General features: G+C 36.0%; 1 protein-coding gene across 3 annotated transcripts in view; it reads right to left on the bottom strand.

Moving 5' to 3' along the window:
* The window catches only part of heph (polypyrimidine tract-binding protein 1 heph), a 311,014-nt gene that overhangs the window by 256,204 nt on the left and 37,820 nt on the right, over positions 1 to 16,990 (bottom strand). Inside the window, exon 1 of one of the 3 annotated variants that reach the window (XM_066289863.1) lies at positions 4,089 to 4,560. The exons of the other annotated variants lie outside the window; for them this stretch is intronic. The gene's annotated coding sequence lies outside the window, so the exon portion shown is untranslated. Of the gene's footprint in view, positions 1 to 4,088; positions 4,561 to 16,990 lie in introns of those variants that run through there. 3 annotated transcript variants of the gene reach the window in all.

Here is a 16,990-nt window from a genome sequence, read left to right as displayed (position 1 = left end):
TTTAGTATTCGGTGTTCATCATACCATTTGTCTTCCATCACATCACTTCCCCAGATGTTATATTTATTCTCGTCGCTAAAAAGAACTGTCCTACGAAAGCAAGATCCTTGTCCTTATAACGTCCTTGCGAAGTCCATTCTTTTTTTACGATTAATAGGGTTTCCCCAGGGTATTCGTGCGTGAAAATTATGTTTATGTAATATCCTTCGAATGGTCTGAGCACTAACATTAATGTTCAGTTCTTGTCGTACATCGGTGGCTACTTGGAGAGCACTTGTACTACCGCTCAAAAGTACTTGGGCATCCTCATTTTGTCGTATTGTTTAAATAAATAAAGATTGTAAATATCCCCTTTGAATACATTTAATTACTTAACTCCAACATGGCATTTATGCACAAATTAATATTAGCTTGAGGACATTATTGCCTACGAAATTAAAAATTTAAATAAAACCGTTATGGGACTTGAAAAAAGTCAGATGTAACAGTTTAAAATGATTTACGGGGGTAATCTGGATTTGTTTTTGTTATTGTTATTCGAGATAGCGATATTAATGTCGTGTTGTTAGCGATTTGGCATAATACACCGAAATTAAAGTTAGTATACTAACATTTTCGCAGTAATAAGGCAGTGTGTGATATAAAATGCTAAATAGTTAAAAATAATGTCTAAAAGAAGATAACTAGACAACGTAACCCTTGCGCTAGCAGTGGCTTACCACAAGGGTGGCAAAAGCAACCGACCAATTGCCAGAGAATTACATTTAGTTCAGTCCGCCGTTGACAACATTCTAAAAAAAAAACAAAAAAACGGGTGGTTTTCAAAATAAACGAGGAAGTGGGAGTCTAACAGCTACTACATCTGCAGATGATTATTCAATGGCATTGATTAGTAAAAGAAATAGACGTTAAATAGCTCCATAAATTAATGGAGAAATAAATATTAGGTGATCAAAGAGTTTTTCTACGGTAAAACGTCGCCTACAGAAATATAGCCTTCATGGAAACATACCTATGAAGAAACCCTTCTTACGCAATCGGAATAAGCAGAACTGATCCGGAAACACCAACATTGGATAGTGAAAGACTGGACAAGGTGCTATGGACAGATGAGTCGAAATTCGAATAGTTCATAGAGCGGTGGATGAACGTGCAATAAAGGAGTGTGTCGTGCCTACTGGTAAAAATGGAAGTGGTCAATCATAGTTTGGGGCTGTTTTCCTGGCCCAGCTGTGCGGCCATCGTGAGAATCGAAGAAATTTTGGGGAAAGAAGCATACCACGATATTTTAGAAACTCATGCAAAACCATCCGGACTAATGCTTGTAGGTTAGAATCTCGTGTTTCAGCAAGGCAATGACCCAAAAAACACATTCAAATTATGCAATGAACATTTACACGATTTAGAGAAGGAAGATATTGCTAAATTAATGGTTTGGCCTCCTCAAAGCCCGGATTTAAATCCAATTGAATTATTGTGGGACGAGTTACACAGAAAGGTCCGGCAATTGGCTTCCACATCAGCCAACGACTGGTTCAATAATTTGGAAACAGCTCGAGTCGAAACGACACCTGAAATCTTGAAAAAATTCTTGGCACGAATGTCCCGATTGTGCACTGCAGTTATTCAATCACGAAAAATACATATAGATGAAGCATCCATTTAGATATATGCATTATTTTTCTATTTTTTTTTTAATATGTTTAATGAGTTAATTAAAATTTATACGAGATTAATGAACTCAACAATGAAATATTTTTCATGAATTTTGGTGTCAATTCTTGTGAAACAAGAGGTACTCAAATGCTTTTGAGCGGCTGCATACTTTTGGGTTATTAGTTACACGTCTCATAATCCATCTTTCATCATACTCTGATAACTGTTTGTTTTGAGCTTTTCTCTTTTTTCGCGACACACGCTAGTCTTTGTTGTAAGTTTTAACAACACCTTGAATAGTAGAATTCTGTCTTTTGAATGTTTTTATTATTTATCTTAATCTTTTTCCCTTCTGGATATGTTTAATGATTCATTTTTTCTGTTTGACAGCTAATTGCTTCGTTTTTACAAATGACCTTTTACAAGTCGCTTAAACTTTCTAGGATCCAGTTTCCAATAAGTTGGCGAATAGTGGATACAACTGTAATAGGGACTTCAGCGAGCGAGGCAACCCTTCGGCCGTATTGTTTTGGCTGCCGCCTAAATTGTGTTCATTTCCTATTCACTTAGCTGCCATTTTTCATTAATTGGAATTAAAATTGTTTTCAGTTTTGGGGTTAGTTTTACGGGAAATCAGATATTCAAAAATAAAAATGTTTCTTAATATCAAACACTATTGTGAGTGTAAATATATAATTTTTTGTATGCGCTTTATTTCCATTACAGAGTTATGTAAGAATTTGTGTTGGAATTTTAGAAGCATATATAACCCAAACTATCGCTAGTATGGGAAAAGCCCATTAGATTTTTTTATAGAAAATTTCAACAGCTACAACTTTACTTCTTATGACTTTTTTTCGTAAATGTTATGGTTTCCGAGATATTCATAAAAAACGGAACTTTACTCAAAAAATGTATACTGAAACAAAAACTAATAATTTATTTGACTCTTTTAACAAGTTGAGTGCCACTTCATGAAAACTGTTTACCTTCGCCCCGAATTGTTTTTTGCGTGGAATTCCTTATGCGTACGAATCTAAAAACAAAGTAAAAAATTAGCGTGGCCCCTACGCAAGGAATGTATTTAACACAAGTGGTATATCACCCTTTGGAAAACTAAAAATACACTAACACCACGTTTTAGTTACCCCACCCAGCACCTCCTTTTCCACTCCACAATCCCGTAAGACAGTTGGATTTAAAAATATATTATTGGAACATATTATTGTTTGAACACGTTGAATGCCACGTGACGCGTACACATGTAATTTTTTTTTCATACAGAAACTTCCATAAGAAAAATATCCGTTTTGGGTAATTTTCTGAAGCGGCAGTCAATGTGTTAAAAGAGTTACACAAATTATCAAAATTTGATTTAATGTATACATTTTACGTAAAATTCCGTTCTCGTGAGTAACTCGGAAACCACGACATTTACGAAAAAAGTCATAAGAACTGAAGTTGTAGCTGATAAAATATCCTGCAATAAAGTTTAGTGAATTTTTTTCATACCAACGATAGTTTCGTTTATGTATGCTTTTAAAATTTAAACACAAATCTTTACATAACTCAGTAAAGGAAAAAAACATAATAAAAAATGTATATATTTACACTTACAATAATGCGTGAAATCAAGGCATTTTTTCTAGTTGGTTCAAGTTTGATGATAATGACGATTAGTACGCATTGATTCTTGCCTCCAACGGTTTTCTTTTTGTTAACTTTTCAATTTTACCGAAAAATACCATTGTAACATGAAATTCTAAGGCGTATGGTTTTGGCGGTGACACACTGTGTCTAGTTAGTGTTCGGTTATGGTGACGGCCGCACATGTTCAGCTGAGAAGGCTCGATAACGCAACCTTTCAGTCTTCATTTCTCGTTGAGGGACTGAGCCTAATACAAATCGTAACGATTCGCTAAGGGTAACTAATCGGGCTGATTGGCCTTAAATTTTTGAAACGCTGTGTATATAAGCCGCATATTTTCAGCTGAAGAGACTCGAAGGTGCGACCTTTGAACCTTCGTTTCTCGATGAGGAACTGAGATTAGCGCAAACTTTAACGATTCGCTGAGGGTCAAGGTTTTCACTCATTCGACTTCAATTTTTGGGACACTGTGTGTGTAAGAAACTCGCGGGTTTTAGAGTAAACGAATTGAACATTAATTTAAATTTAGGACGGCCGAGCGTCTACAACAAGGATCAATTAAGACATATTTATATTAGACCAAATGTGTCGTTAAGAATAAACGTTGGGTGGTCTATATGGAAATGCAACACAAGACTCGCACAAACCACAAGTTTTTTTCCGTTTAGGTTCCAATTTCGCAAGCGTTTTATGTGATATAATGAGAACCAATACTGGAAAATCTTCGCGGTTACAGAATTAAAAATACTTTAATTCAATGGGATTTGTGTATGAAAGTGCTCACCAATTCAGTAAAGTCAGTCCGCCGGAAATCCGTCGTGCGTATTCCAATCTAAAGGTAAATCCACACTGTAAAGGGCGCCAAAACGGAAACAGCGACCACTCACACACTATAACACCTATAACCGTCTGTAAAGCCTTAATTGGATGGGATTCTTCTTCGCATAGATTAACACTTGCGAAACGCTAACGGATGACGCAAGTACGACAATCAGTAAAACAAAGGTGAACGGAAACGAAGAAAATCCGAACCGTGCGGTAACAACGCGTGCTTATAAACAAAAACAAATCGAAACGTCTACGATTAATCCGTCTGAAATACTGATGATGAAGCCTAAACTGAACTACGAAAATTCAGTCATGATGTTTAGAGGCAAACACACACCGACGCGTCGCGCCATACGGGCTAAGTCGCGTATGGCCCTGCTATTCGAGACCTCTCGAAATCCGTCGAAAAAGGACGAGCTCGAAAAAAACAGACACTCGGGAATTCAACCATTTACCTGTTGAATATGTGTGTTTGTACGACGGTGGTACGGGGGGGACGGCGGTTGCCGCGGCGGTACCACCGATTATCGAATGGGTACCACCCGACCATGCGAAGCCGAAGAACGCCGGTGCAGGTTGCATGTTGGTTGAGGTTTATTTTGATGACTCAGCCATTCAGCGATTTACGGAATCTGATACCGGCGACGACGGTAGTACCATGGGTTCGTGGATATGGGGCGCTAACAAGTCACGAATTTTCATGCTCAGTTAATTTTTTTTTTTTTTATTGTCGACTGTTTGGGTTTGCAAGAAACGGTGCGCAGATATAATTCGATGGCGACTCCGAACCTGGAGGGCATCGAAAGGCACAGGACACAACAGGAGGGTAAACATGAGGAAAATTGTGCAATTTTCAGGAGTTCGTTACATAATCCAATGGGCCTTGTCCTGTGGCCTCGATGTGGGAAGGAAGCGATGACTGTTAATACGAAGTTAGCACTAACCATTGGTATTTGCCACTTTAACATTTCTTTTTTACAAACGAACCATTGGTAAAATTGATAGTTACGAGTGAATAGAAACCTCCTTTGTTTACTAATCACTTCTATGTAGCGCCTCCACGACTTTCTCTGAACTCGCAGTGGCAGTTTTAATTTGAGGTGCTAAAAATTGATAGATAATCGTATAAATCGGAGAAATCTTGGATATTACGATATCTATACGCAAAAATCTTGAATGGTACAGTATATATTCAAATTTGCCAATATTGTAGGAAACGGACAACGGTCGAATTCTGCCAAAGAGCAATTGAAGGAAAAGAGTTCAGAAATATTTTCTGATTGATTAAAAAGTAAGTGTCTTTATGAATTTGTTTTTTTTTATTGTTTTTCCCCGAGCTACAGACCAAGAACTTCTTTTCCGCGAATTCTTGAAATACGTACTTAAAGTTTTCAGGGATGGATGCTTACAAAGTTTTAAGTAGAGTAATGATGTTACGGGCCAAACTCTACGCCCAAAATCATTTTTTCCCGGACAATGAATTTAACGAAAACGAGGTTGAAATTTTGAAAATGCCTTCTAAAGACGTGTAAAAATGTTTGTTTTCTACATCATTAATTCATAGATGAGACGTTTTCCATAAATACAGGTGTTTCTAATAAGAAATATTTATTACCATGACATGTTACGTAATCATCCGTATCGTTATGTGGCCGTATACATCATCCTGTGGCCTTGTGAATTTTATTCCATCTTGTCTCACATATCCTGTGCAAAGACGTCTAGTACACACTTACTTGACAAGTAAGTGTGTAGTACTCGCGTCTACTTTACTCATAACTTTGTCAGCACGCATCCCTAAACATTTTAAGAATTTCAAAAATTCGCAGAAAGGAAGTTTTTGGCCTGTGGCTCGAAGGAACAAGATAGAAAAACAAAACAAAAAAATTCTTAAAAATTCTCATTTTTCAATCGGTCAGAAAACACTTCTGAACGTTTTTCGTTCAACTGCTCTTTGTCCTAATCCCACCGTTATCCCGTTGGTGCAATATTGGCAAATTTGAATAGACACGGCAATTTTGGTGGATAGATATTGTGACATTCAAAATTTCCATAAGTTGTGCGATTACTTGTGCCCTTTTACACCGCCTCAAATTCAAAGTGCCGAAGGAAGTTGAAAGAAAGCCTTGGAAAGAAGGGGAGCGTACAAGACGTACAAGTAATTAATAAATGAATAGAACACGTTTTTATTCACTCACACTCTTAATTCTATTAATGCTTAACATTAATTCGGTCCCTTCGCACGTGATGGTATTAGTGAAAGAGGCGAGTACCGACGATTAGTAATAAGCTGGTGTAAACAGGGAATTACACTAAGTGTATCGGCCAGTGTCCAATCCCATTAACGAATCCCTGATAATTTAGCAATAAAATACTTGACGACTTTTAGTTAGGCCGCCACTAAACCAAGCACTCCAGAAGTACGTGGTAATTTACACGAGTATACCCATCGGTTCAATGCACTAGTGCAGATTAGCGGGAGAAGCGTGGTAAAAAATGCGGTATTTTATTGTCGCGAATTTATTCCTCAAAGATTTTGATACATGAAATTCCCTCTGTCCGGAAATTAAAACTGTGCCTAAGGCAGAAACCGAGATAAACTTTATAAGAATGGAAAGCCGATTAAGCGACGTCGGCCCCTTTGGAGCGTGGCGCGTAAAGCGCCACGTGGCTTGTCTGTAGACCTACAGGAAACGTTACGAGTCCAATTTAGGTAGTTGCTTATAACGTGCAGCTAATTACAAAATCAAAATTGTTTACTACCTAACCAGTTTTGATTAAGAAAGTTGTTTTATTTGTCATAATTAGAAAAAAGACTAAGTAGCAGATCTCGTTATTTCTACGTTGTCTACGTGAAATCTTCCATCCTGTCGCATTTTGAGACCTCCTATTGGGGGTGGGGAATTAATTTTGATAAGACAAGTGATGTAAATGAAATCATAACAGAGGTAAAAATGTCAGAAAACAAAGGCAAACATAATAAACTTTTGCGCGGAAAAAAAGTCGTGAAAACACTTTTTACTATTTAATTAGTCGCAGTCGAGCATTTTATGACAATGGTCCGGAGTGAGCGTAAATTGAAACGGGCGATTTTATTATGCCCGTAGAAAAGCAAGTGAACAAACACGAGTGTTCGCCCTTTTCAGAGGCGACCAGTAAACAATGCGGGTTATTTAATAATTTATCAGCGAATTCTGCGCTATTGATTTTCGCCTTTCTGCTCCCTTTTAGCGGTATGCGGGCATAATGTTAAATATGACGACAAAGGGTCCCGGTTTAAACAACATTCTCGAAAACACGTTGTTGAGACCTTAATTTAAACCTTAGCCGCACTTAATTTTGGGACAAAACGCTGTCGTCATCATCCATTGCAAAAATGTGCACTTTGCGCCTTGATCTTCACCTGATAAATTTGTATGCAAACCGCTAAAATAAATACACTGCTGGTATAAAAATGGTGTCACCATTAATGCCTCCCCGATGCGGCACAAATACCAACATAAGCATAATTGCTATGATGAAAACGTATAGAGATGCCACAATTTGCATATGCATGGGCAATGTTCCAGGCGGCAATGTTCTACGTAACATAAAATATAATTTCACATTTAATAAGTGATAAATTTTGGGACTTTAGAAATCTGTCTTCGTAAAATGTTCCTCAACGCAGGTAACTTCCCGTCAGATAAAGAAAAATTGTACTTACTTAAACGTATGTTACACACTTATGGGAGGAATCACGTATTCCCCTCGACAGGTTTCTTAAATAAATGCGAGAACACCCATTTCAAGGTGTCCCGACAATGCATGGTCAAAAATGGAATCACGACATTATTTGAGCCAAGACCTTAAAATCTGTCCCAAAAATTATTTAAAAGAAATGTCTTGTTTGGACACTATTTACGGTCAAAGTTGTTGAAGAAAAAAAACATGTTTTTGCTACATCTGGAGAATATTTCAGTGGTTTTCAGTGAAGCCTATTATGCATTTATTCATTAGTACTAAGATTATTTTCATTAACATTCATGTCTATTCGCAATGTGTTAGTGGCAAGTTCCTCGTTATGGCATTTTGCAGAAATGACATTAGCGTTAAGTGTTGTTAAAGATCGACAAATATTGATAATTGTCGAAGTGATGGCAAATCGGCGTTCGGTATGACAAAGGAAATAACATTTTTTCGGCATGAAATGTTAATCATAGACGCAATTACCAACAGATAGAAAAGTTGGAGAAAGGGCTAATGCATCATTAAAAAAAAAGTCAATACGATGCAGCTACACAGTGAGAACTTTTGGCCATTTTTGTACGAAGATAGTTAATAATTTACCATTTGCACATTGCGAATAGACCCACAAACCTGTTACATGAAAATAATCCCCGTCCTAATGAAATAAATGCGCAATGGGTTTTTTTATTAAAATCGATAAAAAATACTCTAAATATAGTAAAAAACATGTTTTTTTTCAAGAATTTTGATCACGAATAGCGTTTTAACGAGATACTTTTTTAAATAATTTTTAAATCAAACCTTAATGTATTGACCGAAATAATCTCATACCACCATGCATTTTTGGGATACATTGTATTTATTTATCTCACTCGACTGATTATTCAACCATTAAAACGAAGTCCATTGCAACTATCCATGGACAATAACCCGTTTATTTCTCTTCCTCGTCTGATTAATATTTAATAACCGCAAAGTACAATGTAAAGGAGCTTAATTATAATTACCTCATATTGGAGGATTAAAAGGACTGTCGGCTAATCTATCTGAGACACTGTACCTGAAACAAAAGGAAAGAAATTAATATTAAAAAACAAAGAAGCTGGCGCAGCCATGCTCTTCTCAGCACAGTGCCGCAGTGGTTCGGTATCTCGACTTGCCAGCTCACCTTCAACGACGTCGTTATTGTAAACATGATATTATTATGTGGAGTTTCGATAACATTTTGGTTAATTAATGGTACAAGGTTATTGATTTTTTTGTGATTTTGCCACGAAATTTCAAGTTATAAAGGAGCCCATTAAAATCGTGAAATTATGAGATGCGAAGTATATCCACCACTGTTTCATTAAACATTTGAGCATTTCCTATTTTTTTTTTTTTTTTAATAAGAAGGATAACTACCAAATTGTAATAAACTTGAAAAAAACGAAGACATTTTCAGTTTGATGCAGAGTATTAATGAGATAAAATAAGCATTTTGTGAAAAACGACCATGGTGGATGCTATTCACTTCTTCATCTGACAAATTGGACACCTCTTGGATATGAAAGAAAATTACGATAGGTTCATATTGCGCTAGCATAAGTATCTCTCAAAGATACTCTGAGGTGTCTAGATAAAAAATGATCTAGTGCTTCACTTTTTAAGTTTCCGAAACCTTAGAGGCAACCGAAGGACTAAGGCCTAGAGTATTTGATTGACTATCAATTTGAAAACGCGGACATAGTGGCATGGTTGCCATGACGTAATTAGCAGTACCAATTTCCGGAACTAAATACATATACAGTTTTATCTACAAATTTGTGAAATAAACAGGTCAAGAAAAAGGCCGTTTACCACGCATTCAACTTGATAATAAAGAAATCTTCACAATACTATTTTGCAGCCATAAACTGACTCATTATGGTCCTAGTACAATAAAACTGTAAATAGTAGAATAAAGCGGGTCGCATATATGTTTTACTGGGGAAGTGACAATGACTGAATATTAACGGGCGGACATAAATTTCTTTTAACAGGTCGCATTTTGGAAGCAATTAAATTTTGAGTTAAATGTTGGATTATTCGCAGGTCAACATGAAATCACACATAAAACGTTGCATGTAACGCGTACATAATGAGGTTTTATTCGACTCCATTTATGAGCCAGCTCGACCGTAAACTGATTCGTCTCATCAAATCTTATAGTGCTTACTTATTAAATCATTATTTGTTGAATCTCCCGTCCTGTGTGGACTAATGATTTGCTGGTGTCGTTGTTCATTTCTTAACATGTGAATTTTCGTTTTCTAATCTTTCTCTAATCAAGGACTGGTAGCAAAAATGTTTAAATTGAGTAGTAGAAAATGAGTTAAGGAAACCTGCACTTCCTAGCATATGAAGCATGATATTGTTTGACAATTTTTTGGCAGTTGATAATACAGGAAAATTTCGTGAGTAGATTCGATGCCACTCTATTGTGAGCAAACGTTACATGAAAACTCTGTTGATTTCGCCGATTTAAACTATATTCCCAAATGAAACAACTAGAATTATTAATCAGAAGCATATATATTCTCGTTAATAAACATTTTCGTTCATTATGAAGCATGTTTTTGTTTATTCAAAAATAATAACCAGACCCAAATTGCGGCTATTGAATATACCTCCGAATAATTATAGTAATTTCGAAATTCGAGCATATTAAAGTTTTTTAATCCGCCATGGAATTTATAATTGCAAGGATTTAACTAAACATGGATGTTAACAAGTTTATTATCTGTATAGTACATTTGAGTTATGATTTTATGATGATGTGTATCGGCGAAATTAAACGGTACGTTACGATGGACCGAACAGCAAGTAATGATGTGTAAACAATAGATCTATTTGTTCAATTTAATGAGTGAACACTGAAATCGATATTTGTTTTTGTGTCGTTTTTTCACTTTAATATACAGGGTGTTTCAGAGGTAACTCTAGTTACGTTGCCAGGGGCTACGGGACTTCGCCATGATTCAAATTCACTCACATATCGTGGGTAAATTTCGGTTCATTCTGGAGATACTGGACATTTTACTTTTTTTAATTAATTACTTTATATTCATAATTTTGCCTGCTCGACATAACTAATTCAAATTTTGTGAGTAGCGGCGTCTCGACATACGCTATAAGACACCATTAACAGAATTTATAAATTGCAAGATTGGATAAGGAAATAGTCTTTTGAGAGATATTTATGATTTGAACACCCTGTATATTATTTACTTTAAAATCATATGGAACCTTCAGAAAATGTTAAAAGTTGTCTGTACCCCATTTGTTTCATAATTCCCACGCGTATAATTTTATCTCAATAAAAAGACGCTATGAAAAAATTAAAATATTTAATAAATGTTCGGAATAATCGCCATCTTTGTATTATAATAACGAAAAATTAAATTAGATAATAACAACTGCAACAAAATAAAAAAATAGTGACAAATAGTGTTCAAAATTACTGCCATTTGTTTGTATGCATTTCCTTCCTCTCAGCGAAAGTCGCCTTATTGCTTTTTATTATTATTTTATATTATTTTTAATTGTCGCACAGCAGACGGTTATCTTTGAAGGAGCTTCTCCCTTAAGTTTATCTCTCGTGTATAAATCTCAGACTTTAAGTGCCCCCAAAAATACTAATCCAACGCATTAAATCCTGTTGAATATTTTGAACACCCCTTGTAACTGTTTTTTATTGTGTCGTGGAACAAGTACATGTACAAGTTCGGTACCTTCGGTTTTATTGTACGCAAGTCAATTTCTCTTTGGACGATTGAGCATTGGGATCTGCTCTAGGTATGGATGTTCGGCGAATGTTCCGGAATTGCTCTACAGTAATTTAACAGAACATTCTGCGTCAGAAATATTACAAAAACTTACTGAGTTTTTACACTTTAATTTTTACATTTTTCTTTAATTTAGTACCAATTTAGGGCCCCAAAACATTCTGCCATTACGATTTTGCAAGTAATTGTAACCCACAAGGAATACAACTTAAAAATACATGTAGTCACCTGTCTTGTATCTAAAAACCTTCTAAAAGTAATTTGTAACAATATCAATAAATACAGTTGCATATATACATACATTACTGACTATTCGTGAATGGATTAGTGTACTCTAGACTATTTATCAAACTAGATATTTAATGGCAGTTTTTCACTTTCAATCGTTTTCAATGAATATAGAATATTCAAAATAATAGCCATTTTTTAAAAACTAAACATAAATTTCCCATTTTCATTTACTAAAAATCTAGAGAAAAGTTCTTAAAATTGCTTAATTAAGATTACTTGAAAACACCAAAGTTAACTTTCAACATTACCGGAAATGAAAATCATTGAAAATTGCACTTAAACTTCTCTCACAAAACTAAAACTTATTTCCAAAATTGGTCGGTTAAGATAAAAGAAAATTCCTGAAAATTACTCCCAAGTGACTACTGAAAATGTCTATTTTGAGAGAGTTGAAATAGCTTAGGTTGAATGCTTAGCAGAATTAGAAACTGTATAGTTTCGCTTAGTCAAGAATTCCAACAGAAGCTTTCAAATTTGACCACACTGGTAGTAATTTATTACTTCTGTGTGTTAGCTAGGATAGATGGACGCAATTTAAACGATCAATTTGTGAAAAAGGTGTCCAGAAATGTCTTTTGTTATAATTGTTTCACTTCAATTAGAAAAAAGAATAGCGTACGAATCTAAATTCACGGGGGGATTAAGAGAAAGGGGGGGGGGGTTCTCTTAACTTTTTAACAAATTATATTTTATAATTCAAAAGCAGCAATAAATATATCAAAAAAATACAATTTTTTAACGTTTGTTTATTTTTCTTAATGTTGCTTACGTCACCGGTCACACAAAAAGGCCTATTTTTTAAAAATGAAAATGGGTCAAATGACACCTCAAATTAAAGGTCTTTCAAAACTATATTCAATGGCGTATTGTGATCCAACATATATCGATTAGTTTTTGAGAAACTTATTTTACTGTGTTTGTGTTGCATTTTTTACCAAATTTATACCTGTTTTGTTCAAAAACGAATCAATAAATTTTGAATTGTAATAGACTATTAAATGTAGCTTGGAAGGGCCTTTAATTTGAGGTATGATTTGATTTATGTTTCAATTTTTTTATAGGCCATTTTGTGCTATCGATGGCGCAAGCAAAAGTTAAAAAGGATGAAAATGCCAAAAGATAGCATTTTCTGTCCCTTTTAATGCTGCTTTTAAATTAAAAAATTAACATGAATTTGTTGAAAAGTTAACAGGGGGGGGGGGGAGGGAATGGGATCATTTTAGAGCAGCACGGTATAAGATAAGCGCAAAGCAAATACCGCACTGATTCTTTGTTAAGTTGCCTCTTCTCCCCTCGTACCGCTAAGTTAGATTGCGGGCCAATATGTTGCAAACTTGTGCAATAATGTACTATTATAAAATAGAAGAAGCCTCGATTTAAAGTGCTATTTCGGTAATAGAACCATAAACAAAAGCTATATAATAATTTTACTTACCTAATACCCTGGTCTTAAACTGCAAATTTTAACTCAATAGGAATTGCTCCTCTACAATATATACCGTTATAACTGCGGTTTAACATATTGAAGCGATTCTTAATTTTTAAAATTTCAATTTCCCAGCTGCACAATGGGGCATTCATCGCGAACGGCTAAACTGTAAAATTACAAAATGACGAGAAAATTCCGCCCGCGAAAGGTAATTTCGGGAAAAAGTCAATAGGAGTAGTTAAAATGTACGTGCCCTGTCCGTACTGAAATAGCAATAATGGAAACAAAAATCACGTGCAAATTGACATGAGTTCAACATAAGTTATTCATCACGGTCCCCGGGCATTTTTCCCATATAACAGAGGCATTATTCAGTCAACAGGCTCGAACTTCCTTTTGGAATACGTTGCAGTTCCGGTCAAATGTCGATCTATCATTGGGCCATATTATACAATGGACTCACGGAAGGCAATTTTGTACTTGGTATTTAGAAGAGTATCCGTTCTGAATGGGTTGTCCAAAAATGTCGATTAGGCACTATTGGTAGCCAATGATTGGGTTGGTCAGAAATAAAATAGGCCATCGTTACCTAAGCTTTGTTTCAAGGACCTTTCAAAATCGACAAAAATTAATCAGTCTGTATCTCGGGAAGTGAAAGAATGTGGGCCAACTGCCTAGCGCAGGGAATTTTACTTCGCGCAACACAAAATAGTACCAATGTGTTGTGTGCAATACAATAGTGGTACCGATGGAAAAACTTGAGGCACTGACATTAACACGTGAAATTGCCATATTTTGACAGTAGTAGAAAAAAATTGCCAATTAAACCGGTTCTCTAAATTAAGAATACCGAAGCTGTATTTGATCGCTAAGCATTTGATGCTCACTTGCTCATTCACCCACAACACCCATCCGGTAAAAATATTCTCAGCCTCAAATATTAATAATTATTGAGGCTTGTTCTTGAGCTTTCTTTTCTGCCTCGAATTCGCATCTTGTTACCTATTTTTTATTTGCATTTAGAAGCAACGTGTGGACCTGAAACTCAAAAAAGGTTGAATTGACGTCGTATTCTGTAAAACTTTCCCACTTCCCGGCACTTATCTAGACCTCTCACGTTCCTAAAAAGCTGCTCACTTATTTAACTTCCAGCCTCTGTAATTCAAATTCGAGTCCAATGCATTAATCCAGCGTCCTCCTTGATGGCAGCTTTTAGCTCCAATCTCCACGGGAGAGATATTTGTGTGATGCATAAATTTACACATATTGGCTCATAAAAATGAAATTCCATCGGGGTAAAATTAATTTTATGTCTAAACCAAACTTTTGTTTCATTCATTTTTTTAGAACATTTAGAAAAATGGTCTTATGGCGCATGGATGCCAAATGCTACAAAAAATATACACACATCGGAAAAGTCTAAGGATACTTTGGGAAAATCATAAAACCGATAACAAATACTTGAAATTACAGTTTATACTATAGTATATTAGTGCAAGTTCCCACTTCGTATACATATCTAAATTGATTGAAAAAAACGCTAAAGTAAATAAACAATTGTCTCGTGGATATGAAGAAGTCAGAATTTTTTATCTCGCTGAATTGTCTGGTTGATTCATTTTCATTTCTTCGATGCTTACTGGTGTGTATCGGGTGCCTTGAAAATACCATGTTTTACCATGGAACGATGGCATTTAACGCTGGATGAGATAAATCGGACGGTAGGTTTTCTTCAAGTTGATTTGAGATAAACTGAAGTAGCTCAGCGCATGGGTGTTTCCCAAAATGTTATCAGTCGATTAGGGCGGCGCTTTAAGGAAACTAGAACTCCGGCCGAACAACACCCAGGACGTGAACGCATTACAACTGCAGCTCAAGATCGATTTTTAGTTTTAACAGCTAGAAGGCAACTTACAATTACGGCAACTGAATTTGTTGCAGATTTACAACGAGAGCACTGCGTGATTACAGAACAGAGAGACTGTTAGAAATCGTCTGTATAAGGCCATTCTTCATAATTGAAGACCACTGAAATGGCCATTTCTTTCCAAAACCAATCGCATTGCAAGATTAGAGTGGTAGCGAAGATATCGAATTTATTGGGCCACAGTTTTGTTCACTGACGAATCCAGATGTCGATTTTACACAGACTCGTATCGAATAAGAGTGTGGAGACGGTCTGGAAATGTTGAACGTTTACGACAAGTCCAAGAAGTCCATTCATATAGAGCTATGGACCGGAATAATGACTGACCGCAAAGCCGACCTCGTTTTTCTACATCGATTCTTAACAGTTCAACAATGCATCGATAACATTCTTAACCCTACAATTCGAATATTCATCAGCGCTATTGGCCAAAATATTCGCCTCACACATAATAACACTAGTCCACATGTCGCCGATACTATGACAGACTGTATGACCAAAGAAGGAATCATCACATCGCCCTGGCCGGCACAATCGCCTAATCTGAATCCAATTGAGCATGTTTGAGACATCCATCAAGGGAGTTTCGCCACGTGTTGCGGTGCTTTTTGATTCCGGGAGCTATTTTCAGAAGAATAGGGCAGAATGCCATAAGCGGCAATCAACGTCATTTTGACTATGGACGATAGACTTAGGGCTGTAATTAATAACCGTGGAGGCGATACTTTAATATAAAGTATCGCCTATGTTAGACTTAATCGTTTTTGGTTGCTGAGAATGTTTTGTTAAGTTAAAAGAAGGTCGTTTTTAGTTATATTTACAACTTATGAGAAAATCAATATAAGTTAGAAATTTAGCAAAAGAAGCTTAGTTTTGTCATATATTAAACACTTTCTAACATTATAAATGCATAACTTTATTTTCTAATTAATTGCGGAAGAACTTTAATCTAGTTATAAAAATATCCTTAGACCTTCCCGATGTGTGTATATTAGTTCTCACCTAAAGCGGACTTACTGATACTGGTACCATGAATAAATTACCATTGGAGGAGGGCATTAGGCTCCTTCACTTTCGTATTCATGCGGGCTGAATTTATGAATATGGTGTACATAAAGGCATCCGCACACGAATCCTGCATACCAAACGACTGGTCAGGGTAAAATGTATTAGGCCAACTGACATTTCTAGTGAATAAATTTCGACGTATGATCGACGAGCGGAACTTTTCTCCACCAGATTTGATAAATATATTCATAGCTAAAAGTTTTACGACATGCATTAAAAGCAGGTATGAAAGTCTGAAGGTGTAGTCTTATTAAAAGTTTCGAAAGCTGCTTGGATGCACTATTTTTATTTCACCTGTACATTATTATGTATTTTTAATCCGGAAAGGGTTACGTTAGCGATCCGGTGCATAATTCACGAAAGCTCTTTGCGATCCCATACCATGGAACGGCCATATTTCGTTTCCTAGGCCGAAGCTTCGCCGTCGACGTAGACTAATCGGTCTTCTGGGTCGAATAGAGCGAAATATAGAGAAGTGGAGAGTATAGAAAGTCGAAGTCTACGGAGCCCTGTCGATAGCTCCGCAGAAAATTGATAGGCAAATTTCCGTCTGCAGCATCGTGTATTAGACCCTAACAAGAATATAATGAATTAAACCACCTATTTAC

Source organism: Euwallacea fornicatus, chromosome 14, assembly GCF_040115645.1.
Source record: "Euwallacea fornicatus isolate EFF26 chromosome 14, ASM4011564v1, whole genome shotgun sequence".
NCBI lineage: Eukaryota > Metazoa > Arthropoda > Insecta > Coleoptera > Curculionidae > Euwallacea > Euwallacea fornicatus.
This window is presented reverse-complemented; position numbering and strand designations above follow the sequence as displayed.